The following is a 25318-nucleotide window of genomic DNA, read 5'->3' on the forward strand; positions in this document are numbered from 1 at the left end:
AGGTTATGACTTTATAATTGTATTTTTAATTCAGTATTTGTTGCGAACCTACTGTGTGTCTAGTGCTGCAGCAAGAGCTGGGATATAAAAATGAAAAAGAAACTCATGTTGTCTCTACTTCCAAGATGTTCACAGTCTAGTGGTGAGACAGACATGAGAACAAATATAACATTGTGCTGAAAAGTCTCTGGACCCTTCAACATAGTGCTATGATATGAATATATGAACAACAGATGTTATTGTATGAATAAATGGCTATATTATTATTTGAGGCATTATGAAATACCACTTTGACTGAAAATAAAAGATGAGGAGAGTTCACAGAGAACCACGTCAGGTATACAGTGCAGTGGCTTAGCGCATTCCAGATGGATGAACATATGAAAAGGCCCATGTTTAATCGCATATTTGAGGACAACTAAACAATTCCAATGACTGGAACTTAAGTTGCACGGAGGGAACTGGTAAGAAGTAAGGGGAGAGAGGCAGTGAGGAGTGAGATGGCAAAAGCCTTATCTTTTACAGACAAGAGCTTGGAGCCCAGCTTGTAGATTACTGATAAGGAATATGATTAGATGTGAAGTTAGAAATGTCATTTTGAAGAAGCTGTGGGATGAGGGGAACTGGTCAGATAGTTATTTGTGGGCACGGGAAATGAAACTGTTTTTCAATCTAAATCACGGGAATGGGGAAGAGCGGCAAAGCAGAGGCAGGAGTCAGGAAGGTCGCCACGTATCTGTCTTCGGAGGTGCTATTACTAAAATGAGAGAGATATGAGAGAGGCACAGGTTCTGATCCAAGGGAATGAGGTTAGCTCCAAATTAGGTGCGTTCATTTTTCACTGCTTATGCAGTTGTTTGTAGAGAGTTAGTACCTCTGCTCTTAGACTATTAGGTCCTTCAAGGCAGGATCTGTAGTTTTTTTTATCTACAGATTCCCACTGCATGTAATCCAGTCTTGCACTTAGCAGTTGAATTGGGAATAAGCAGACCTGGAAGAACTTCATGCAGGTCTCAGAAACTGTTCTAGTGTGGCTGCTTCGGGGCCCTCGGTCTGCAAACCTCTACATCTTCAGGGGCAAGGAAGGTTTAAGAATATATTCCGTTCTGCCTGAGGGGTGTCAGGTGAACTCGGTGATTGGCATGAAGATGTTCCAGATAAGCTGAGTTCTCTTTCAGACAGTGTAGAGTCCCTGGAAGGCTTTTGCTAATTCGTGCATCCTGTGAAATAAAACGGTTGGTGATCAATTATGATTTAGCTACGACAGCTCCCAAGGAAGATCCCAGGAAGTACTGAGTGGTTCTGAGTGATAAAATATTAATGTACCAATGCCACCAAGGCTTTATCACCTCTGGAACCAACAGGGTACTTAGGTTTAAGTTAAAAAATGCCTGGAAATATACATCATAAAAATTTCCCAAATATTTTCTCCCAAAGATTTTCTCAAATATTATTTGAGCAACAAAACCACAACAGTTTTCTACTGAGGTTGGAAAATAAGGAAGCATTAGAGATATATCCACCACAATACGTTTTTCAGTTTGTGTCCATCTTATACTAATGTCATGATTCACTTATGGGTCTAACATAATATTTTATATTTTAAAAGTCAATTCAGTTTTTCTTGTGTTTTCTTTTGGTCTACTTTGGAAAACGACTGATTTTGTTTCTCATATCAACTCTCCAGTTTTAGTAGCACTGCAAAACAGCATTTTCGTTTCAGCTATTTCTCAATAATGAAAACAATAGTTTTCTAATTGGTGGGATTTCAATTTCCTGAGAACAATTAATCCAAATTACAACTTTTAAAGCATTTTTTTTCTTACAAAGCTGCTTATTCAAATAAAGATATTTTCTTGTTCAAACTTCTGGTATGTCTGAATGCTGGGAGCAAGAAGAAGAAAACAATTAAACAAATTGAGGTGCTATTTTTTAGTTTTAGTGGAAATCTTATGTAAACTTGAGAGAAAAATAACTTGTGAAATTATTATTGCAGTATTACATTTTTTGGAATTGTTTGTAATAACATTATACAACATTCTAGTTTGGATATAGCTCTAATAGGTCTTTACATAGCAACAGTATGTTAATTTAACAATAGAAAAGAATAGAGAATACAAATAGAAAGAGAGTATTTAGATACATTTTACATATCAGTGATGTGTAATATGCAGACACAAATCTATAATGGAAAATTAGTCAAGGAGTAAGAGTGAGAAACTCAAAACAGGTGATATCCATGATAATTGAGGGTAATTTGGACAGAATTCTTGAGTAGAGCTGCCCAACTTTCTGTTAGCTCACATGCTAAAACAGCTGTTTCAGACCTACAAACAAGTAAGATGCAGTTTTATTGACATGACTGAAATTTGCTTTTTGGCCCCTCTCTGGCCAAAAAAATGATCACTTCTACCACTCTGATTTTAGGGAGTTATACAGTTTTATTAGGTGATGCTGATGAAAAAAATCACAAAACATTTACTTTCAGGTATGGGGAAAAAGATTGTGTATAAACTTGTAATCATACAGGGGTGGGAATATGTGAGACTGTATTTAGGCAAGGAATGCTGATTCGGACTACAGTGCAAGATTTCAAATGGTTTTTATCATTTCCTAGATTAAGCAAGTCCTGGTTTCAGGAAAGTCTCCATGGGAAAGCAGAGTACCTTTAGATTAATGAAAAAAGAAACTCTACCAAAATGGAACACCTGTCATATTTCACGTTTCCACAGGATATACGGAGATTGTACTGAATGTTGCCATCTTGCTTTCAAGGAACTTCATTCAATCTGCATTTTGAGGCAGTTTATTTACAAAAGTCACTGTCATCCCTTTGTTGCTATTAAGGGAAATATCTGGGTGTCAAATGCTTCTTGGATCAAAGAGCAAAAAATACCATTATTTTATTTTGTGACCACACAAATATTTTTACTGTATAAGTGGTAGGATCTTATAGTTGGACATTTTTTTTCTCTTTGAGAAAAGCTGTTGACCTAGTAGACATGAGAGACTTTGCTTACTTGGCCTATTTGATGATTTGCTCATTTGCATCAAGGTAGGAGAGTTTAGAAGTCATTCTCTGAAAGGGCTATACATGACCTTTCACTTCATGTCTTTCTTCATATCGTGGATCAGTCAAGATAGAACCATATTTGAACACATATTTGAACACACTTCTGCAGAATGTGCTGTGGGAGTTTTCAAGGAAATAAAATCTTACTTACATAAGATCTTACTCTATGGAGTTAATTCCATAAAATTCAGAGACAGGAGTTAGAATCTAGGCACATTACTGTAAGACTAACGTAAATCATATCACATCATGAACTGCCAAATGACATAGAGAAAGGAATATCTCACCCACAGTTTTAATTGAGCTTAATCTTAAGATGAACAGAAAATTTCCTCGGGCTTACCCCAAAGCTATGGCAATCTACAAGAGAAGAAAAAGGTAATTTTTGCAGATTTATATTAAATATATATTAAAATATATTCATGATTTTATTATGATGATGATGAGGCCAGAAGGGATAGTCTGGTATTATTTTGAGGGGGGTGCAGTTTTTCTATCGTCGTTTAGTTTTGAATTCCTTTGAAAAAAGTGCTGTTTCATGAGTTTTCTAATAGTTATTCTTTATGTGATTTGATTTATGTGATTTTAGTGTTAGAAAAACAGTTGTTCATTATTTGTGTGTTGCAAGGAAGCAGAGAACTGAGTGCTGATAAAAAGGTTGAATAACGGCTAGACTCCAAAACTATTTTCCTAGGCCACAGTTTGGTGAACACTGTATTAAATCACAGACCTACAGAATATTAAAGGAGGAAGGAATCTGAAGTTTGCTTAATCCAGCTCCACCATTTTTACAGATCCAGAAACTAAGCCCAGGAGATTAAGTGGCTCATCCACAGTCGCAAGCAAGTTAACAACTGAACCTGAACCAAAACCCAAATAGTCTGTCTTATGTTCAGTTTGTTTCCCCAAATTGTCCTGGTTCCCTAAACAGTATATTTTAAATTTTTTTGAAAAGTACTGTAAACTACAATGTTCAAAATGTACAGGAGATGTAGAGTGAAAAGTGTGGTTTTTACTCCCTGCCTCTTTTATCTATTTCCCATCAGCCGCTCTCTCCACCTTCCTTTATCCAGGTTACCTCTTTCAAAACATTCTCAAAAGCACCCTTTCATTGAGGTTTTCCTCGGCCATTCTAATAAAATTGAAACTCACACCCCAGAACTCTAATTTCTCTGTAGAATCGATCATGTTCTACCATGTGGTACGTTTTACTTTTTTCACTTACTTTTTGTCTCTCTACAGTAGGACACGAGATGCACAGAGGGAGGAGTCTTGGTTTATGTCTTTAACTGCTGTATTCCCAGTGCTTGATGGGAGCTCAGTATATATTTTCTGGATTAAGTTAAATTGAGTAACTGTGTGTCTAACTGCTGGTGAGTTTAGTACACTTCTGCTTGAATATTCTATGATTTCTGCCTTCTGAATAATGGTGTTATGCTATTTGGTACATGGATGTTCATAACGATTCCATCTTCATGTGAAACTGTACCTTATATAATTATCAAGTTCCCCTTTTTGTACCACTTTATGCTTTCACCCTGAGTTCTACTTTAGTTGGTAATAAAATTATGCCTGTTTCTTTTGTTTTGCATTTGCTTAGTGTACTCTTGTCCATCTTTTTAATTTTCATATTATCTTGTTATTTTTCTGTTTTTATGGCTAATGTTTTTTTGTACTGTGTGGCTTTGATTTTGGTTTATTAAGAGTGTGTGTGTTTGTCTGTGTGCATGTACACATGCATTTAATGTTTAGAAATATTTGGTGGTTTTTCCCCATTGCTATACTTATAATCCTAAAATCTCTCTTTTTTTTAAAATTGATTTAGACAGTGTTGATTTGTTTTCTATAATAAGAAAATTGGTACTTTTTTCTCTCTCTTCCCTCCTCTCTCTCTTCCAAGGTTTTATTATTTTTCTTACTTTTTACCTTCGTACAGTTAAATATGCATAAACTTACATCACTTGACTTGCCAAATTCAACCAGTATATTTAGCTTTCAGTTAAAGGTATCTTAAATGAGACAATCAGCAAAACTTACTGTGCAGCCAATTCATTTTCTCCATTCCCCTATGAGTGTTTGTGTCACATTTATTACAGGAGGTTGGAAAATTAGTGAGAAAATAATGATATAAATTTGGGAAATTAATAACCCATGTGTGTGAATTTTCTATTGCTGTTGTAACAAATTACCACACACTTAATGACTTAAGCAACCCAAATTTATTACCTTACAGTTCTGGAGGTCAGAAATCCAAAATCAGTCTCACTAAAGTCAAGATTTTGATAGGACTGCTTCCTAAGGGCAGTTCTTTGGAAGAATCTGTTTCCTTGCCTTTTCCAGCTTCTAGAGTCTGTCTTCACTCCTGGGCTCATTACTTCTTTCTCCATTTTCAAAGCCAGCAGAATAGTATCTTCAAATCACACCACCTTCTCTGACTCTCATCCTCCTGCCTCCATTTTATAAGGACCCTTGTGCTTGTTTTGGACACACCTAGATGACCCAGGATAATCTCATCTCGAGATCCCTAATTTAATTACATCTGCAAAGACCATTTTGTTATCCAAGGTTAATATCCTCAGGTCCTGGGATTAGAATGTGGACAGCTTTGAGGGGACATTATTCAACCTAACATCCTATGTTGCACAGTTGCAAAATATTTGGTAAAACTGTCCCTTACTGTAAGTTAAAAAAGTTTAAATGTACCCAATAATGGGAATAAAATTCCATGTTTGCATATTTAAATAATTACCTGTAATTTTTATACTTGAGTACAGCTGGCTGAATGTAAAATCCATGGTCCATGGTTTCTCTCCTTAAGTATTGTTTAGATATCGCTCCACTCACTTCTGGTATTGCAAGGTTCTGTGGAGAAATCTGAGACTAGCTTGATCTGGTTTTCCCTTTACATGTGTTGTGAGACTGTTGCCTCTCTCTCCATCTTCAGTTTCCAATGTTTTTAATGGACTGTCTTGGCCCATTCTAGGTCAATTCCTTTACAACAGAAGATGTTCCTTTTTGTTATGAAAAGATAAGTCCTCTTTCATGATTTTTTTCACTGTAGTAAAATATATGTAACATAAATTTTACCATTTTACCATTTTTAAGTATACAGTGGCATTAAGTACACTTACATTGTTGTGCAACCATCACCACCCTCCATCTCCAGAATTTTTTTCATCTTCCCAAAATGAAATTCCATACCCATTAAACAAAAACTCCCCATTCCCTCCTCCCCGCCACCTTTGGCAACCACCATCCATCATCTTACTTTCTGTCTCTGAATCTGACTATTTTAGACACATCACGAAAGTGAAATGATACAGTATTTGTCCTTTTGTGATCTTTCATGAATCTTTAAAAATTATATCTTCAAATACATTTTTCTGGGTTTTTTTTGTTTTTGCCTTCCTCATCAGAGACTCCAATTATGCATATATCAAGGGTATTTCACTTTTACCTAATTTAAAGAGCTAATGTTTTAAATTAATTTAGTCTTTATCTTTCATTTTTCTCTTTTACTCTTTGCCTTATTTATTACCTTCTTTTTTAAGTGGCCAATCTTCATTGTAGCTTTCATTTTTTCCTTTGTTTCTGCAATTACTTTTTCTACTTCTTTTCTAAGATAAGGCAGTTCATGTTTCAGCTCACACATTTTCTTGACATCTCTTACCTGAGTTCTTTATTTGTGTGTCTAGTCTATTGTTTTAGAGTCTCTTGTTTCATAAGGTCGTAATTTTCAATCCATGCTGAAATAGTTGTTCAGATTTTTCATAGGCACTGTGACAGTAGGTTTATTCTGCAGTGTAAACCATTACGTCTCGTGCTTCATTTTGTCTGTTGTCCTTGTGTAGGTGCTGTTCTACACAAGGTTGAATAATGTCCCCTCAAAGATGTAGATCACATCACTGAATAAGTTGGAGTTTTCCTGGACAAACTATTTGCAGGAATTTTCTGTACTGTTAAAATCCAAATTTTCTCCTCTGACAATTATCTATAGACTGCTTTGTGCTAAAATTTCCCTTCTGGGAAATTATTTTTTTTAAGCCCTCTCTTCTCTCCTTTTATCTGAATACAAATGGTTTTTGCATGATTTCTAGGAAAAGAAAAGGAACTTATGTGTGGACTCATTTGGGAAGATTCTCAGTAGTTTCTTATCTGAGCTCCAAAAAAATCACGTAAGTTTCAAATTAGGAAATTAATAACTTTCATATTATATTATATAGTACTTGAAGTTAGATTCCTGACATTATCTGTGGTGTGCTTCTTGGATCACTTCGAATATTATCTTTGTCCTTATCTTTTTATTTATCCCTGTATTCCAGAGTGCTTACTACAATATCTGTCACATAAGAAGTGCTTAACCAATGTTTGTTAGAATCTAATAGTTGAGTGACTAGTGGATATTTTGTATCCAACTGATGCTCTTCTTACTCAAAGTATGAGAAATTCTCTACTGACCGGAGAATCTTTTGCCTAGTGAATTATCTCTACCTAACCAGTCAATGCTTTATCTACCCAAATATTTCTTAATTGATTTTTGTTTAAATTGTAAAGCAATAATTTTAAATATGACCATTGATATACTACAAATTTAGACAACAATAGTGCTTATATACAGGGATAATTCCTATGCACTATGAGAACTTACCATATAAGTTTAATTTGATGTGCCAAATGAAGCAATAATATAGCAAATGTTTTACATTTTTATCTGGATCTGAGAATTAGCACAATATTTATTTACAACTTTCAAATGTATCTGTTCTTTTTCACCTAGTTCAATAGCTTATAAAGTTTCACACTATGGAAATGAGCTGATCAATAAGGAATTGAAAAATCTTTGATATTTTTCTGATAGAGGAACACTACGAACTTTTCTCCAGCAGTTAAGTGATTATTTATTTTAACTTTTCAGTTTTCTTGCTCTATCTTTATGTAACATTTAAATTGATATGATATTAGACAGGCAATTTATGTAATTACAAAGAGTTTTTCTAATCTCTGGATTTATACTGATATGTAATCTTCTCAAGATGAAATAAAAGCCTTTGGTTAGTGTGCTGGGTAAAAAGATGTCAGTTTTCAATTATAATCCAGTTTAAAGTAACCCTACTGAGCATGAACACTATATTTTATGTTAATTATCTTAATTTAATTACTTTTTATTAATCTTAATACTTAAAAAATGGGATCATATCTGCAATGAATTTTTAAGAAGCTTTGTAGAGGTTTATCATAACCCTCCTTTTGAATTTTATTTTAACAAATATGATGTAAAAGCATTTTACATTCTTCACCATTACAATTTTTTTTCCTGAGGTGCCAAAATTACTTTAGTGGAGTTTTGGGCTGCCTTATTTTTTTTTAATTAATTTTTAATTTTTAATTTTTTTTCCTTTTTCAGTTTTATTAGGTAGAATTATTACAGTTTGACTGCACATACACATTATACTGCATGTAAATACACATATAGAGTATACTGCATTTTTTTTAGTTTACATATATGTACTAATCATTGTTTCTAAGAACAGATTAGATCTTTAGCTTTTTGAACTTACATAGTTATCAAAGGGATAAAGCCAACTACATAATAAGAATCAATAGAATGTGGTAATCCAATCATAAAGGACAGTCAAATATGCTTACACATATTTAAGAAATCAAAATAATAATTAGTTCATTTGTGTCATTATTATTGTTACAGTTTTTTCAATTCCTCATATAAATGATGTCATATGGCATTTTTCTTTCTCTTTAATGACACCATTGCATATTTAAAAAAAATTTCAATTCTCATTTTTTAAGAATAAAAATGTTTCATTGGTGAAAGCTAAGAATATCAATTCTAAAATATAATATAATTATTAATATCTATTATTCCTATAACATTTACAGTGTCCAATACAAAGGCATTGCTTGACTTATTTCTATGTATGAAAAAATACTGTATTTTATCATACCCCATTTTGCCATATGGGATTATATGAATGCATGTACATTTAGCTGAATTCCCAAAATAATATGTTTCCAGTTGAGGAGTAAATAACCCACATGTTATAAAAGAAACTTATTAATGAGTTCAAGTTCCATGACATTTATCTCTGTATCCTACAGAGTGCTAACCACAACGTGTGTGTGTGTTTATATATTATATAGAAGTTTAATATTGATTATAACCCCAAAATTTATAACTGGGAGAATTTATGTACCCTCATAAAAGTTACATTAACATCATTAGGGACTCTTTTTTTAATTGAAATTAGTTGATTTACAATATTGTGTTAGTTTCAAGCATACAGCATAGTGATTTATTATTTTTATACATTCCATTCCATTATAGGTTATTACAAGATAATGGATATAATTCCCTGTGCTATATTTATTGCTTATCTATTTTATATATAGTAGTTTGTATGTTAACCCTAAACCCCTGAGTTATCCTTTCTCCTTTCCTCTCTCCTTTGTAACCACAGTTTTGTTTTCTGTACCTTGATTACTGTACAGACAGCCTTTAAAATGGCTCCCAATAATCCCTGCCTCCTACTATTCACAGATTTGTGTAATCCCCTCCCCTTGAGTCGGCTGGGCTTACTGATTGACTTTTTAAAAATTCTTATCTCTTTTTTTATCTTTATTAAAGTATCATTGACAAATGAAAATTGTATATATTTAAGGTATACAACTTGCTATTTGATATATATATATACACACATTGTGAAATAATTGTCACAATCAAGCTAATTAACAAATCTATCACCTCACATATTTACCTTTTGGGTGGTGAGAACACTTAAGATCTTCTCTCAACAAATTTCAAGTACATAATATGGTATTGTTACCTGTAGTCACATTGTCGTACATTAGATCTCCAGGGCTTATTCATCTTGCATAAATGAAACTTGGTACCCTCTCATTTCCCCCTCCTTCCAGCCCCTGGTAACCACCATTCTATTCTCTGCTTTTGTGATCTTGACTATTTTAGAAGTGATAGGATGGCACTTTCAAGATTAGGTTTTTAAAAGACTGTAACTTCCATCTGTAATAGTCTCTCTCTCTGTGTCTCTTGCTCTGTCTCTCATATTACTTGCACTGGGGGAAACAAGCTGCCATGCTGTTGGCAGTCCTGTGGAGAGGCCCCTGTAGCATGGTGAAGAACTGAAGCCCTCAATTCAATAGGCTGCAAGATATGGAAGCTCTCTGATAACCACTTGAGAGAGCTCAGAAGCAGACATGTGAGCCCCAGTTGAATTCTGGGACGTAGCTCTGACCTACAGTTTGAAAGCAGCCTCAGGAGAGATGTGAAACTAGAGGCACCAGCTGAACTGTGCCCAGATTTCTGACCCACAGAAAGTGTGACATAACAAATGTTTGCTGTTTGGAGCTGCTAGATTTGGGGATAATTTGTTATGCAGCAGTAGACAACTATGACAATTACCAATAATCTAACCTCTCTAAACAAGTAATTTTTCTGATACAAGATACTATGCTAACTTTTCAGAGGCTATAGACAATAGTTTCTTCACAAATATGAGATTAAATGGATTATTTATGCTAAACATTCATAATTTTAAAATGTATGCTCTAAGATAAATTTGGAAGTTAATAAAATGGAAATAAAAAGCCTATCTTTTAGCACTTGAGATTATTATGAATTATTACAGAAAAGTGTGTGTGTGTGTGTGTGTGTGTGTGTGTGTATAAATATATATATTTCCTTTGATGTGTAGCTGGCTTCAGAATTGTACCAATAAAATAGTTTATCTTCAGCTCTTTTTTTTTTTAAAGCTCTAGATCCATATATATAGTCACCAACTCAACATCTCTACTTGAATGTTTTAAAATTATCTCAAATTTAACATGTTTGTAACCAACATGATTATAACATGATCTTTTCATCTTCCAAACGTGCTCTTCTACCATGTTTCTTCCTATAGTGATTAGCCTTATTGTACCTCCATTTCTGCATTCCAGAAAGTGTGGAGTCATCTGTGACAGTCCTTATAGTAAGAAGGAGACAGGTTGGCTTGCTTCAACAAATTGTGCCCAATTTACCATAGGTTAAATAACATTTCTCTTTCACATTGTTTCTAAATAAGTGGTCTAATTAAATAAGTTGTTGGGGCAGCCTTGCTATCATCAGTATATGACTTCCATTGTGGGGTTCAAAGCAGTATTTCAAATGCTGACCATCTCTTGGTGGGCAAAGAGGAAAGGCAGGGGAATAAAACATGTGCTCAAACAGTAGCGATACCAGAGCTTAGTCACAAGAACACATCAAACTGCAGGGGAGTTGCAATCCGAGAATGTAGCCTGAGCTGACTGGCCATAAACCTAAAATTCAAATGGGCTAATATGGTTTGGGATTATGATTATAGACTCACAGGGCAGACAGCCTGGGTTCAAGTCCCTGGTCTATTACTTACCGAACTGTGATCTTGGCGAGGTGTTTTGCTTCTCTTTGTGACAGATTCCTCATGTGGACAATGTGCATAATCTCATCTACTTCACAGAAAAAAATATGAAGTCTTTAGGACTGTGCCTAGTACACTTAAGTGTTTTTCAGTTAAAATGAGTAATATTAAACAGGAGACAGTAGATATTGGTGGACAGCAAGCACTTAAGTTTCAGTCCCTTTCACTTATTCTTCATATTTAATCTATCACCAACTTTTGTTGATTTTTCTTCTTAAGCTGTCTCCTTGTTGCCTGTAACCTTCTTGAATCTACTCTTCCTTCCCTTCATCCTAAAATCTGCTCTCCACACTGTGAGAAGGGATCCATTCAGGAGGGATCCATCCTCATAACTGAACCACCTCCCAAATGCCTCACCTCCAAAAGCCATTATATTGGGGTTAGGATTTCAACATGTGTATTTGGTGGGGGGACCTAAAGACTCAAACTGTAGCACCAGACATGCGTATGAGGCTGTTTTGAACTCTGCAGATAAGCCCACCTGCCAGATGACTGGCACTGGGTGACCACCATATGTATCAGAAGAACCAACCAGCTGAGCTCAGACTAAATTCTTGACTCATAAATTATGAGCTATTATAAAATGATGGTTGTTTTAAGATGCTGAGTTTCAGGGTTATTTGTTAAGTAACAATAGCTAACAGGTACCTAACAGTAAATATGCTTTTCTCAGAATTGTCTTGAAACTTCTAATCCTTGTGTAATAACAGTAGGTCATTATTCACCTAAAATTTACAACACATGTTTAGTAGAACCTACTAATATGATACAAGGATATAATAATTTAGCTCTGCCATTTTTTCCCATCTGAAAAAAAAAACTTTCTAACTTTTATTCTGGAGTGCACTGATAACTCGTGTAGTTAACTACATTTTTGTGAATCATACTACCAGGTTTCCTCTTTGTTTCCAAACTCAATATACTGTACAGCTTATCCTTGAACAAGGCAGAGGTTAGGGGCCCCAGCCCTCCCTGAAGTCAAACATTTATGTATAAGTTTACAGTTGGCCCTCGCATCCATGGTTCTACATCCATGGAACTCCATGCAGGCATTAAGGAAGACTGGACCCACACAGTGGACCCACACAGTTTAAACTTGTGTTGTTCAAGGGTCAGCTGTATTGTAAATACACATTTGAGTGGACACTTTGTAAAAATGTCTATTCTGATGAGGGTCAAAGAAAGATGGAGGGAAAGAATTAAAAGCCAGAGAGATATTAAATGTCTAGCAGTTAACTTCTAGACTGCTTTATGCTGCTTTAGGCCCTTATACGGGCTTCTACTTGCTCCAGCTTCCAAAGTTTAACTAACTTCATCACATGAGTAAGTGTTTTTTTAATTTGTGAGAAAAATGAATTATTCTAAAACTTGAATTTTTTAAACATTTTTCCCATGAAGGGCTAAGTTCCACTTGGAGGATATCAAAGGGTTAAAGGTTGAAAAACTAGTCAGGTCAGACATTTTTCATGGAGTTTTATCCAGGCCAGGAAGTGAGAGTTCAGATAAAAGAGATTCTTTACAATATCCAAGTCTGTGTATCGTACTCCACTGACAAGATGTTCTGGTGCTCTTAAGACTCCTTTCTCTGATGCTTATCCAAACAGACTGTTCACTTCAGTATCTGAAAATATAAGCATATACAGAGCTTTCCTTCTAAATTGTCCCTTACAAGTTTAATTTTTTTTTCTCATAATCATCAAAGTTATTCTCTAAGCAACTGAGGTCAGTTTCTTCTCTGTGCCATAAAAGAGCTGAACATTTCATATTTCTAAGGGCAAACTAATTTCTTTGAGTCACAAGTATATTGTGAATCCTTGTCTTACAGTATCCATAAAAAGATGCTATAAAAAGGTCCTCTTTTTTTATCCCTACTTCAGGTGCTATTTCCTGAATTTCCAACAGCTTTTCTTTTCTTTTTTTCCCCCCTCCATTTCTTTGCATTTTAAACAATGTCACCCTATGAATCTGGTGACCAAGCATAGCATAACCAAAGTACAAGGTATCTGATTTTCTTTCAAACAGACAAGAACATATTTCTTTTTGGAGTGATCAAAGGGACAGGGCAGTTGGCAAATTTCATAGCATGATTATGGGTTAAACATTACGCTGTTCCCTCTAAAGCCAGCTGCTGAAAGAATCCATTGGCTAAGAAAGAGTCTGACTTTTTTGGATAAAGTTTTAAATGTTATTTATCTGGACAGTTATAAAATGCATTTTTTTTCTTGCGGTTTCCAAATAATAAATTCTATCTATCTATCTATCTATCTATCTATCTATCTATCTATCTATCCATCTATCAATGGCAGAATGAAAACATTAAAACTTATTATACATTTTCCAGGAGCCAAATAGCTGGCAGCCTGCTGAGGTATCCACAGTTAGAAACCACAACTGAAAGGTCTGTGGTGATTCCCACCGACAGCAAGTGCTAGCAGGTTTTCTGTCCAAATGTCCCTCGTAAAAGAGCCATGGGGCACCCTATAATTGTAGATCCCTGATTGCCTTCCAACAGAAGGATCTGAAAAGCACCAGGTTAGCACCTATAGCAAAAACAGTCACTTATCTAATTTATATGATTTAAAAAACCCAAAAAACAAACAACAAAAAAAACCACCTAGTGAGCTTCCAAATGAGTCAGCTACATCCCATTTTCAATAGGAAGGCAGCTAACTTCCTTCTTCTTTTAGTTTCTGGTAATATTTTACCTCCACTCATGAACTAGGAGAAAGAAAAAGAGCATACTTGGTTTAAGTCTAAGTTAGTTGTAGTTGCTAAAAAATAAAAACAGTAGAGTACAAGTAGGCAGGCCTGGAATTGCTGCTCTATGGAAATTCATTTACAATGGTTAGATAGCTTTTAACTCACTCTGTGTCTGCTTAGAAAAACTAGTATTAGTTGCTTAAGGCATTTTGGTCAGGTAGCAAAACAAGTCTCTTTCCCACTGTGTAAAGCCTAGGCTTTGAAGCTATGGGAGCAACAACAACAACAACAACAACAACAAAAAACCCCAAAATAATCTCTGCCCTTGATATATTTTAGAAGAGAGAAATCTCTATAGCTGACAGTACATAGGAGAGGTTTTGCATGGTTGACCAGTTCTCTCAAAAACAGAAATGCCTAGAAGAAGGCAGAGATGTGAATTGCATTTAACCTGGACTAATGTCTTTGGAGTCATAATAGCCTGAAATAAAATCCTGGGTAAACCCCATAGCAGCTGGCGTTGCCTTGGGGCCTGTTACTTAACTTCTCTAAGCCTCACTTTCTTTACCTCTTTAGTGGGGATCAAAGAACACATTTCTCAGGGTGACTGTGAATATTATATTACAGGAATAAAACAAATTCTGAGCAACATGTTTTACATTACCAACTTTGACTTTAAGTTATATAAACTTTTATTTTAAATGAAGGTATTTTACTGAACTGGAACTGACAACACCTTAGTAAAAATTTAATAGCTAACATTGGAATGGGAGTTTCCTTAAATGGTAACATTTCCCCAAACAGAACTTTTGCTAAGCTTAAATTGTCAAGTTATTAAAAAAAAAAAAAAAAGTACAGTTGGCTAACTTACACTAAAATTTAAAACCCAAACTTGAAAAATGTTTCAAGATAATTCAGTTTTATCTGATTGCTTAGTGGGGCAATTTCAGCTATCATGGAGTGTTAAATTGGAGACATAGATAAGTAGTACCTAGTGCATGCCAGTGACAGATGTTTGTAATCAAACTAAGCTAACTGCAACTTTCTGAATTTCCTGGATGAAATGTATTTTATTTGGAAAAACAAATCTGAGACCTTGTTAAATGTGTGAGGATTATTTGGAGTGATATGAAAGGGCTAACAAAATGTAATGGAACTATGACACTGTAATTTGAATAAGTTATAGCTCAACTGTGCTGGATCTTCTGTATATTGGTACTTAAAATTGTAATATTGTAAACTTTTTATAGAATGTATAAAACATTGTTGCATGTGATCTTCAGGGTGGATGTTTCCAATTGTCTGTTATATATCTCTTCTTAATTATTCTTAGTACTAAACTTGTTGCATGTCACCTTTAGTTATAAGATTATTCAAAACAGAGGTATTGAATATCTGTGTGCATATATTCAAGCTTTCTAAAGGATCAGAATTTAGTAGTGGAAGTTGCTGGGATAAAACAATATTAACAACAACAATGACAACAATGGGAAAAGCAAAACATAAAAAAAATAAGGGACTTGATTTACAGGAGTAAGTTTCTTTATATTCATTGTGCTACTTTGTGATGGGAAGTGGCTGGAAGTGCTTTTTCAGGGAGCTTGTTTCTGCTAAAATAATGATAGCTAGCGGATTCTTCTGGTCCTTTACCTAGGAATCCCTCTATGTTGCTTTAGTCACCAGTCAAGAAGAAATAATATGCAAGCATCATTCAGTAATAGCATACTCTACCCATGTAGTGTTATCTAATTATAATCCTTGTTAGCGTACCACTTTTCCCCAAAGCTAGAATGGGATAAGAAACAGAGATAGGGGAGGAGGATGACTAATGAACCATAAAAGCTCCTTTATGGTTTATTCAAATAAAATCTAATCTTATAACAAAAAATTAAAGTTTCTAGATCTTTGGGGAACACTGTCATTTAAACACATGGCTAAGAGTGACAATAAGTAGCACGGGGGATAGAAAAAGAAAATCACGGAGATCAAAAAGATGATGAGAATGAATTTTTAAATCCATTAGGAAAAAGAAAGCAAATGACACAGAGAAACAGCAGTCTGTGACTTTAAAAACTGTCATCACATAAAGCACACTGCTTCTAGGATTACTCACCTACCAATTTAGCACCAAGATGTTGATCTGTTGAATAGTACGTCCCTGAAAGGGACAGACTTTTTGTTTGTTTGTTTTTAACAATTATCTGCTAAAAACAGGAAAAGAAACCAGCCTAAACTAGATTTCCAAACATAGTGAAGATCTAATGGTAACAAGTTAAATATCAAAAGTTTGATTTTGGTCAAAAGGAAATAAATAAATGTTCAAAAGCTTTGATAGTTAAACTCACATGGTGCTCTGGTTAACACTAAGCATATAAAATGTTGTTGTAATATAAGGAAGAAAATGACCAAAGTGAAACGTGTACATATCTCATTAATTTCAAAATAATTGGGAACATTGAAGTACAAAGGTGTTCTCATAAAATTACATTCATATCCATCTATGAAATATAGATACAGTCTTATCTGCATCTGTGTAAGTAAGTAGGGATGGATATTGGGAAAAGTAAATATGCAAACTAGTTCCAGAAAACATAGAAAATGAAGTCAAGAAAGAATGATCGCCTCCGGTGGCCACACACAGTGATCAGATGGGAAAGGGTCTGATCATGTGTAGCAAGATGATGAATTAGCTGCTGTAGGAAGAAGGTGGCTATCTGGACCCTAACTAATCCACCGTCCTCAAAGATGAACCTTCTGAATTAACGTGGTTATCATAGGGAGATGTTAAGGGAGTTAAATAAACAATAAACTGAAGTGGGCGTTGTTTGAGCAGCTGTTGATAGATGTGGCAGTGACAAAAGGAGACCTAGGGGAAGAGTGGGGACAGAGATGGAGAGAAATACAAGTGGAATTCCTTACTAGCTCAGTGGCTTCAGAAAGGTTTTCATCTCCCAAGTGATTCATGGAAAGAAGTCAAAGTGACTGCTGCTTCCATGCCTTTTCTGGTTAGTAGGGAAGATGGCTGACGATATGAGGGACAGATGGGAAGCGGTCTTTATGGCAGAACTGATTTGGTAATAGTAGCTTGAAATTTTGTAAGGGTTTAGTGCATGGAAAATATATCAAGGTAAGGAGGGTCAATGAGATCATTTATGAAACATTTACCTATTTACCTCAATTCCTAGAACACGATAGATAATTACTGTTTAGTTCTTTTTCCCTTTATACATGTGTGTATATTTTAGTCATGTATATATATATATTTAGTTGTGTGTGTGTGTGTGTGTGTGTGTGTGTGTGTGTGTGTATATATATATATATATATATAAAAAAATTTTGTATATAAATATGTATATTTATTTCTGGGCCAGTCACCTAATCTTATGATACCTAAATTTCCTCATCTGTAAAATGATGCTAATTTATGGTGCCTTTTTGAGGTATCAAATGTTTGGCAATTTTTGAGTCACCTCTACTGTAATTAGAAATCGTGACTGAAAATGGGTTCTTCCCAGGAAAGATTCACTTTAAAGTTAGCATTGCTTCTATTGTATCTTTAAAGTGCCTCTGCAGGATTTTATATAATCCAATGTGCTGGGAAAAAAGGAAGAATAATGACCTAAACAGGAAAATAGCATTTAAGTTTAGCTCCATTGCATTACTTAAGGATTCTCTAAGAATAATAGACACCAAAATAGTACAAAACTACCTCGACTTTAAGAGATCATACAATATTCATTACCCCAGCTAAAATAACGCATAATAGAAGCATTCAGCACTTTCTAAACCATTTCACTTTCGGTTTGGCTGATGGCTTTCGAGCCATTGTTTATGTTAAGTGTAGCAACGTTGAGGGAGATAATACGTGTTATTAAACCCTTAACTGTGTATCTGCATCAGCCATCCCCTCTTGAAAGGTCTAGCAGTGTTAGGCTTAGACATTTCAATTAAGTTAACCATTTCGTGTCCTATTCTACATAGTAACTATTTGAAATATCAAAAACTGAAAGTTTTATTTTAAATCATCCTTTTACTTTAAAAACAAAGAAACCAAATGGGGGCAATTCTATGTGATCGACATCCTTTGGCTCACTAGTTAAATAACCAGCAGGGTCCAGCTCTATTCGGATACAACGTCGCCAGATGCTAGACATAAAGGGGGCAAAAACTACAAGCAATTTGATCCTCACTCTAATATACCAAAAGAAAGTCATAATAGAAGAAACAAGCAGAGTCAAATGCACAAAAGCATCTTGCTGTCTGGCACAAATTGTGTCATTACAGCCAGTAAATAATGATGACTCTTTCTTCCTTAAAATCATGGAATTATAGAATGAACTGTCATAGCTTCTGTATTTGTCACTTACAGAGTAAACTTCTTCGGTGACTACAGACACGCTGAAGTTTCCATTGGGCTTGGAATCAGTTCCAGAATATCAAATACATTTGGGTCCAGGTCCTATTTTTCAGCTAGAGGGAATGGAAGGGGCAAAGATATGGGGTTTATTTTTTTTAACTGGATGTAGCCCACACTTGTTCTGGACACTGCATAATGAAATAGATGCAGGGAAGGAAGTTCAAATAAAGAGATAAGAGTATAAATGGAGATGCTGGTGATATTGGCAACCAGTAGCACTTGAGAAGGAGAACCAGGAATGAGGTGCAGAGCAGCTGGATCAGGCATTTCAGGGTCCAAGTCTATGACTCTGGGCCTTCGCCCTATGCTTGACACAGCACATCTAGAAAGGATTAGGGTATCTCCTCTTTTAAGTGTAATTAAATCTGATCTGCACTAGGAAAACCAAACTTTTAAAAAATATAGAGAATGCAATATCCAGTGACAACTTAATCTAAGGGAGAGATTTGTGCTCAGTTAATGAAAAAAAAAATAGGTAAAATCTAGAAGACATAGAATAGTGGAGAAAAAGAAATTTAAGTAGAAATTGACAACATTACATATTAGGTTTAGTCAGCATTCTAGTGTCAGGATATTTGACTCCAGTAAATATTAGAAGTATTGGCAAAATTTTGCTGTATGTTCAAAATTTATGTACAAATACTCATATGAATAACTTTTTAAGGAGAGTGAAAAACGCAGTATGTATCTTTATATAAGATACCAAAACTCTGACAGGATTATATTCTTTGATTCTAAATTCTTTTGTCTTTTATTACAAAATTAATATCAGATCCTGGACTTCCACAAAGACTGTTTGTATTTGTTCAAGAAACCTCAAATTCATGACTGCTAATATGGCATGTAACTGTCCGCATAAAATGGAATAAAACATTACAGAAATGTTTAAGTGATCCTTCAGACACTTAATGAGAAATCCTGCTTAGTTGATAATGTCAGTGTCAAAGAAGTTCAAGAACTCTTGGCTGAATTCAGCTGAACCCCAGCAAAAGTGTGTGTTGAACAATCTCATTTATCTGCTTAAGTGACTCTTTTTTGCATACTGACCTTTATATTCATGGCTCAGCAAAATTGCATATTACAAAATGGCAGCAGCCTCTGGAATTTGTTTTGAAAGTTCCACCCAAAGATTAAATTGATGAATGCTGTGGTCTATCTGCAAAGCATTATAATTTGGAGAAATTTTATAAAATTCCATTTTGCATCTCACAAATCTGTTTCCCATCAAATTAAAACATTCTTTGGAATGTCTTATACTATAGAGTAAGAAATATGTGTTAAAATTATTTCCTGAAAGAGATGTGGGGTGCACTGTATATCAGCACAATACTTATTTAGATATTTAATAAAATGACCTGGGTAACATTGTACCTATACATTATACAATATATACATACAATATATATACACATATATATGTACAATACAATACTACACATACACTATATATATATATAAAATTTTTGTTGGATATATCCCCAGTTTTTTTCTGTAATCACAGATGATGCTTCTGTCTGTATATAACCTTAGGATGGAGGAGGGATCTTAAAAAGGTTACCCAGTATATTGTCACCTACAAAGATTATATCACTTATTCCAGGTACAATAGCTACAATATCATAGACATCTGGAATTGAAAATAACATGTGACCCATTTTTGCCTGTCTGAATATTGAATCATCACTGCAACATTCCAAACAGATTTTAATCCAGTCTCTGAACATATCCAATTTGTTTTTGAGGAAAATGGTGTGTCCTTTGAATCTGAAGTCCAAAAGTCTGAATGAGGTCCATCCTTCCTTCAATCTCTCGGACTTCTGACCTTTTCCTCTTTGGTATAAAGAGTGTACTGTCAAGACAACCACTGAGATTTTGTATGACTCTCAGGTTTTATGACTATCTCACTCTCTGAGAGCCAAGGGATCTTTTCAAATCCTGCACTGCTCTTGCTGTTTGAGGGTATTCCTTGGGTCCAGCCGAGACGTATCCCTGTGTCCTTTCAGCATCCTTTCTCTGAGTCATCTCTCTTAGTCTTCTGAGTCTCAATTAGGATCTGCATCCTTACACTGCTCAGGAACAAGTCCTAAATTCTAATACTCTTTAAGAGCCAGGGCTTTCTCATTTGTGTGTGACAATATTCTTTTTGATGAAAGTGAAGTCAGTCTTTGGCTCTCTTCTTAAAGAAGCTAAAACAAAAGGGGCCATCAAATACACTCTCTGCTGGATTACACAAACTATTATGTATGATGGAGTGGACCCCCTTCAGTAGGCATGGAGATCACCTGGAATGTCCAGATGGTTCCTCAGAATGAGGGTTTTCAAAAGACCATTGCGAGACATATGTGTCTGGTTAGAATGTTTAACCTTCATGGTCTTTAATCATGTAGCATTATGTGAAATGCCACTGGCTGAATGGCTTGATGGAGTGTTTTGAGGCTGAAGAGTTTCCAGTCTCCTGGCCACCACCAGAGGCCCTGCAGACACTGGGAACGTGGTTCCTGCAGTCTGAATGCCTCACTGTTGGTCTATGAGAAAAGAAGGCAGATGGGAGCTGGTTTTCACATTGTGCAGCACGGACATAAGGGATGCTGTGATCAGATAGTGAATGAGACAGACAGACAGACAGACAGACAGAGACAGATAGAAAGAAAGAGAGATCGACCCCTGAGGTGGGTCAGGAAATATCTGTCTCCATTCTTCATTAGTTATTGATCATCTCAAAGATATGTTTCCCTCAAAATTAAGTTCATATAAAGAAGATACTTTGGGGGAATTTTAATTCTCTGAGGGCAAAAATACCACCTGTTGTGCAAGTTCATTACTCTGCACACCGTAAACACGGATGGAACTAGAGAGGATGAAAAGCCCATAGCTGTTCACTTTAAGGGCAGCTGATGTGTGTGGGGAGTGGTTTCACAATGGGAGGCATTTGCATTGGCCCATCCTCACAGAGAGTGTTGACTCCGCTACTATTAGCTGGGGCGAGTATCTGAATGTCTCTGAACTTCAGTATTCTCATCCATAAAGTTGGAATAATTTCTGGGTTATGGTGAGAATTAGATAAAATACACCATGCAAAGAGTGTGTCACAGTGCCTGAAACTTACTCAACTCGTAAAGCAGGCTATTACTAATTCTTCAGTAGGATCTTAATGCCCAGAGCATGCTTGTTAGGAATGGTGATAAAGTTTTAGCAGCAGAACTTAACCTAGGACCCTTCTGTGTATGCAAATGCCTTGTCCTGTACTTGGTGATGATGTAGGCCGTTTCAGTGTTCATCTCTCTGACACGAAGTTTTTATGCTTCAGATTTTATTTTTCAAAAACGTTGGTTACCAGACCTTGCTCTGATACTTCTGAAGAGCATTGGGTCTTGATGGCAACATCTCTGCTTGCTTTGCAGAGTCCCGATTCTATCCGAACAGGAGCATCTGAGCTCTCTTTCATGTACTGGGGTGGGGGTGGGGTGGCATGGGGTCAGCATCTTTGTTGTTGTTGCTGAAACTCTGGAAAGAGAGCTGTACGTGGAGCTGTGCTGGCCAATTTGGCAGCGTGCTTTTTTCAGCCCACTTGGCTGTGCACAATATTCTGTCTGAGTTTGGGAAGATCTGTCTGCTTTTTTTCCTTTGTAGAGAGGCTATGAGAAATGAGGCGGTGGATTTGTCTTATACAACAGCCTGGAAAAATAGGCCAGGGCCTAACAAATAAGAAGAGTTGCATGGCCTCATTCCAGAGAGTTCCTGGCTGGAGACCGGACGACAGGTTGAGACGCCTTCTGATAGATTTTGCACTAACTGCCCTCTTTCCCGAAACAAGTCCTGCTTAAAATAAAAGGTGGGGGGTGGGCAGGGGGAGGTGTGGATCCTTACATAGTGTGAGATCCCTTTATGAAGAATCAATATTATGCAGATTTAGAGGCCGCAGGTCGAATCACGTATCCCAAAGCCCAGCAGTAAACCCTGCAACCCGCGTGTACGGCAGGGAGCTATGAAAAGGCACAGGTGTGACCTTGCTCCCCTCCCTCCCTCCATGTTCCTCATTTGAGAATAGCCTAAACCAGCTTCATGCCGTAGAACCTCAAATGACCACACACTGTCCCTTTCTGCTGTGTTTATCGATGCAAAGCCCTGTGTCCTTGTAGGGTCTGCCTGTTCCAGGCAACTTCTTATATTTTCCTCCTTGTTTTATTTTTCAGTTAGTGAGGGAGCCCCAGACATGAACTGTAACTGAGGTTTCTCACTGTGTACTCTGCCCCCCTCCACACACACACACACACACACACACACACACACACTCTCTCTCTCTCTCTGCTGTTTGAATTACATTTTCCAGTAATGACTGAATGAGGTCTTTCCTATCAGGCACCCTTGGTTATTTTGGTTTGGAATTCAGGGAATGGGAGAGGCTGGAATATCATCAATCTCAGAGGCAGCTGATCTGACTCAGCGTCTGCATCAAACATATTGCTCTGGAAATGCAGTCCCCTCCTCACTGCGAACACCTCCAGTTTCTGCCTTCCCTGAGCGTCGCTTACTTAACTCCGTGACTGCTTGTACGGGTTCTGATGGCCGTGGACTGAAGCTCTGTTTCTTCATCTCAGAATAATGCTCCCAGAGCTGCTTTATGGAGCCATTCACAGAGAAGAGCAGTAACGAGCCCAACGGCATGGCTTCCTTTTCTGTATTCTGTAACGTTCTTGTCCCAGCCGACTGTGTCTGGCAGCCGCACAATGAGTCCCTGCATGTGTCAGGGAGATGGATGAGACCTGCAGTGTCTGCATCTCAGCACTGGCTCTGTGAGCTCCTGCTGAACCTTACCTCGGGGATGCTAGATTCTGTGCCATTGAATTAGAAAGGCAAACCACCCCCTTCCAAGAAATGTCTTATTTTCTCCCAACACAAAATGCTTTAATGGAAATAATGACACGCATTAGGTCCTTTGATGGATAGCACAGTGTACTTTCGTCCTCAGTATTTCTGATTATAGGACTCTCTGTTTTTGCCTCGTTGCTCTGTTACTGTTTTTTTGAAGCTAAAACAAAAAAGAGGCTACTGGTAGAGGTGGTAGTTCCTCCTAAGCACTTCACACATCTTTGCTCTCAGAATGGAATCAGAAAAAGTAAGTTGCAAAGGATATTAATGAGCCCCCCTCATTTCCTTATCAGGGAAGTAGCCAGTTAGTTTGGGGAAAGTCTGTTCTGATCTAAATTGACTGGTTTTTGTTTCAGCACGAAATCGGTTCTGAACCGTGCACGAATGTGATGGATTATTAGTAAGGTCTCAGTGCTGCTAGAACCATTCAGGCACATCCGAGCAGAATGGGATTATGTGGGATATGAGCCAAAGGACAAACAACAATGACTCCTTCTACTATCTGTTTTCTAGGGCTGACTTCATGTAACTTGCACTGTCACACAGGGCCCTGCACTTAGATGGGCAGTTTAATGCTCTGCTAGCATTGTATCGTCTTGAAATTCTTGATAATTTGTGAACAATAGGACCTGAATTTAATTTTGCACTGGCCCAGAAAATTATGTATGTAGTGTTGGTGCCAGGCACCGCTCTATGCTTTGTGACTGATAAATAACAGGATTCCTCCTTGGTGTTCCTTCCTTCTTAGTTTTGACTGAGAAATGCAGGACAGACCCCAGCGTCGGTGTCAGGACACCAACGTGAGCCCGAGCAGCCTGCCCACCCACATGAAAGCTTGCGCTGGAAGTGGTCACGAGAAGTTGTTCCGTATGCCTCGGACCCTTCAGCCAGATCAATGGTCTAAATTAAGGATTTGAGAGAGAAGATGTGTGCAGATACCTCTTCAAAGAGAGCAATTCCCCCACTATGAGTTCCCCCTCCTGTTCGTGGTTAGGAGGATAAGGACCTTTCTCTTGCCTGAGAAAATTACAACAGACTATGGCTTAGATCCAACTCATACCTGGAAATTTATAAGTTAAGGGAAAGATGAAATAGGGGATCAAAAGGAAGTGATCTAGTTTTCTGGAACAAGGGATGATGCATGAGATCTGGCTGTGGGCCACGTGGAAGAGAGCCTTGGTGTAGAATCATCTTAGGTCTTCCAAGGCCTATCTTGTGGCTTCTGGAGGCACGAGAAGACCCCAGGGAGAGGATGTTCAGCTGGTGAGTAGTAGCTAATTTGGGAGCCTAAGCCCTGAAATAGAAATGTATTTGTTGAGACCAAGGGAACCATGAGAGAGATTGGCCAAAGAGAACATTCAGAAAGCCCCCTAGAGCAACCATGAGGACAGAGGTCAGCTGTGAGCATCTGCACAGCCTTCCGCTAAGAGCTGCCACCTTGAACTATCTGACAGACCAGAAAGCATCGAGCCGCCCAGGTGTTACTTCTTCTCTCTCATTCCAGCTTTGATCCCAAAATGAAGCTGGGGCCTGGGAGAGATGGTGAACTGGAAGGGAGAAGGCACCAGAGCCCTTGCACCACTGTAAGTGCCAGCCTAAAACAGGTGCCAGCTGGTTGAGGGTTTCAGTTGCATGTTAAATCAGATTTGGAGTTTTCACTGTTATATCAGAGTGAACATTCTGGTGACTGAAAATTGAGCCTGTGTTTCCATTGCAAGTAATAGTCATATCACCTTTTACTCAGTAATGAGAGGAAAGGCAGAGAAGGCTGTCTGAGTGTTCCCTCCA

General features: G+C 36.8%; 1 long non-coding RNA gene across 1 annotated transcript in view; it reads right to left on the bottom strand.

Annotated features, from left to right (window-relative positions):
- Positions 1-3451: 3451 nt before the first annotated feature.
- LOC141577205 (uncharacterized) overlaps positions 3452-25318 on the bottom strand; it is a 35213-nt gene continuing 13346 nt past the window's right edge. The window contains exons 2-3 of the long non-coding RNA XR_012505954.1: positions 11497-11575; positions 3452-6128 (exon numbers count right to left, since the gene is read on the bottom strand). This is a non-coding gene — a long non-coding RNA (uncharacterized LOC141577205). The remainder of the gene's footprint in view (positions 6129-11496; positions 11576-25318) is intronic.

This window comes from Camelus bactrianus, chromosome 1 (genome assembly GCF_048773025.1).
Source record: "Camelus bactrianus isolate YW-2024 breed Bactrian camel chromosome 1, ASM4877302v1, whole genome shotgun sequence".
NCBI lineage: Eukaryota > Metazoa > Chordata > Mammalia > Artiodactyla > Camelidae > Camelus > Camelus bactrianus.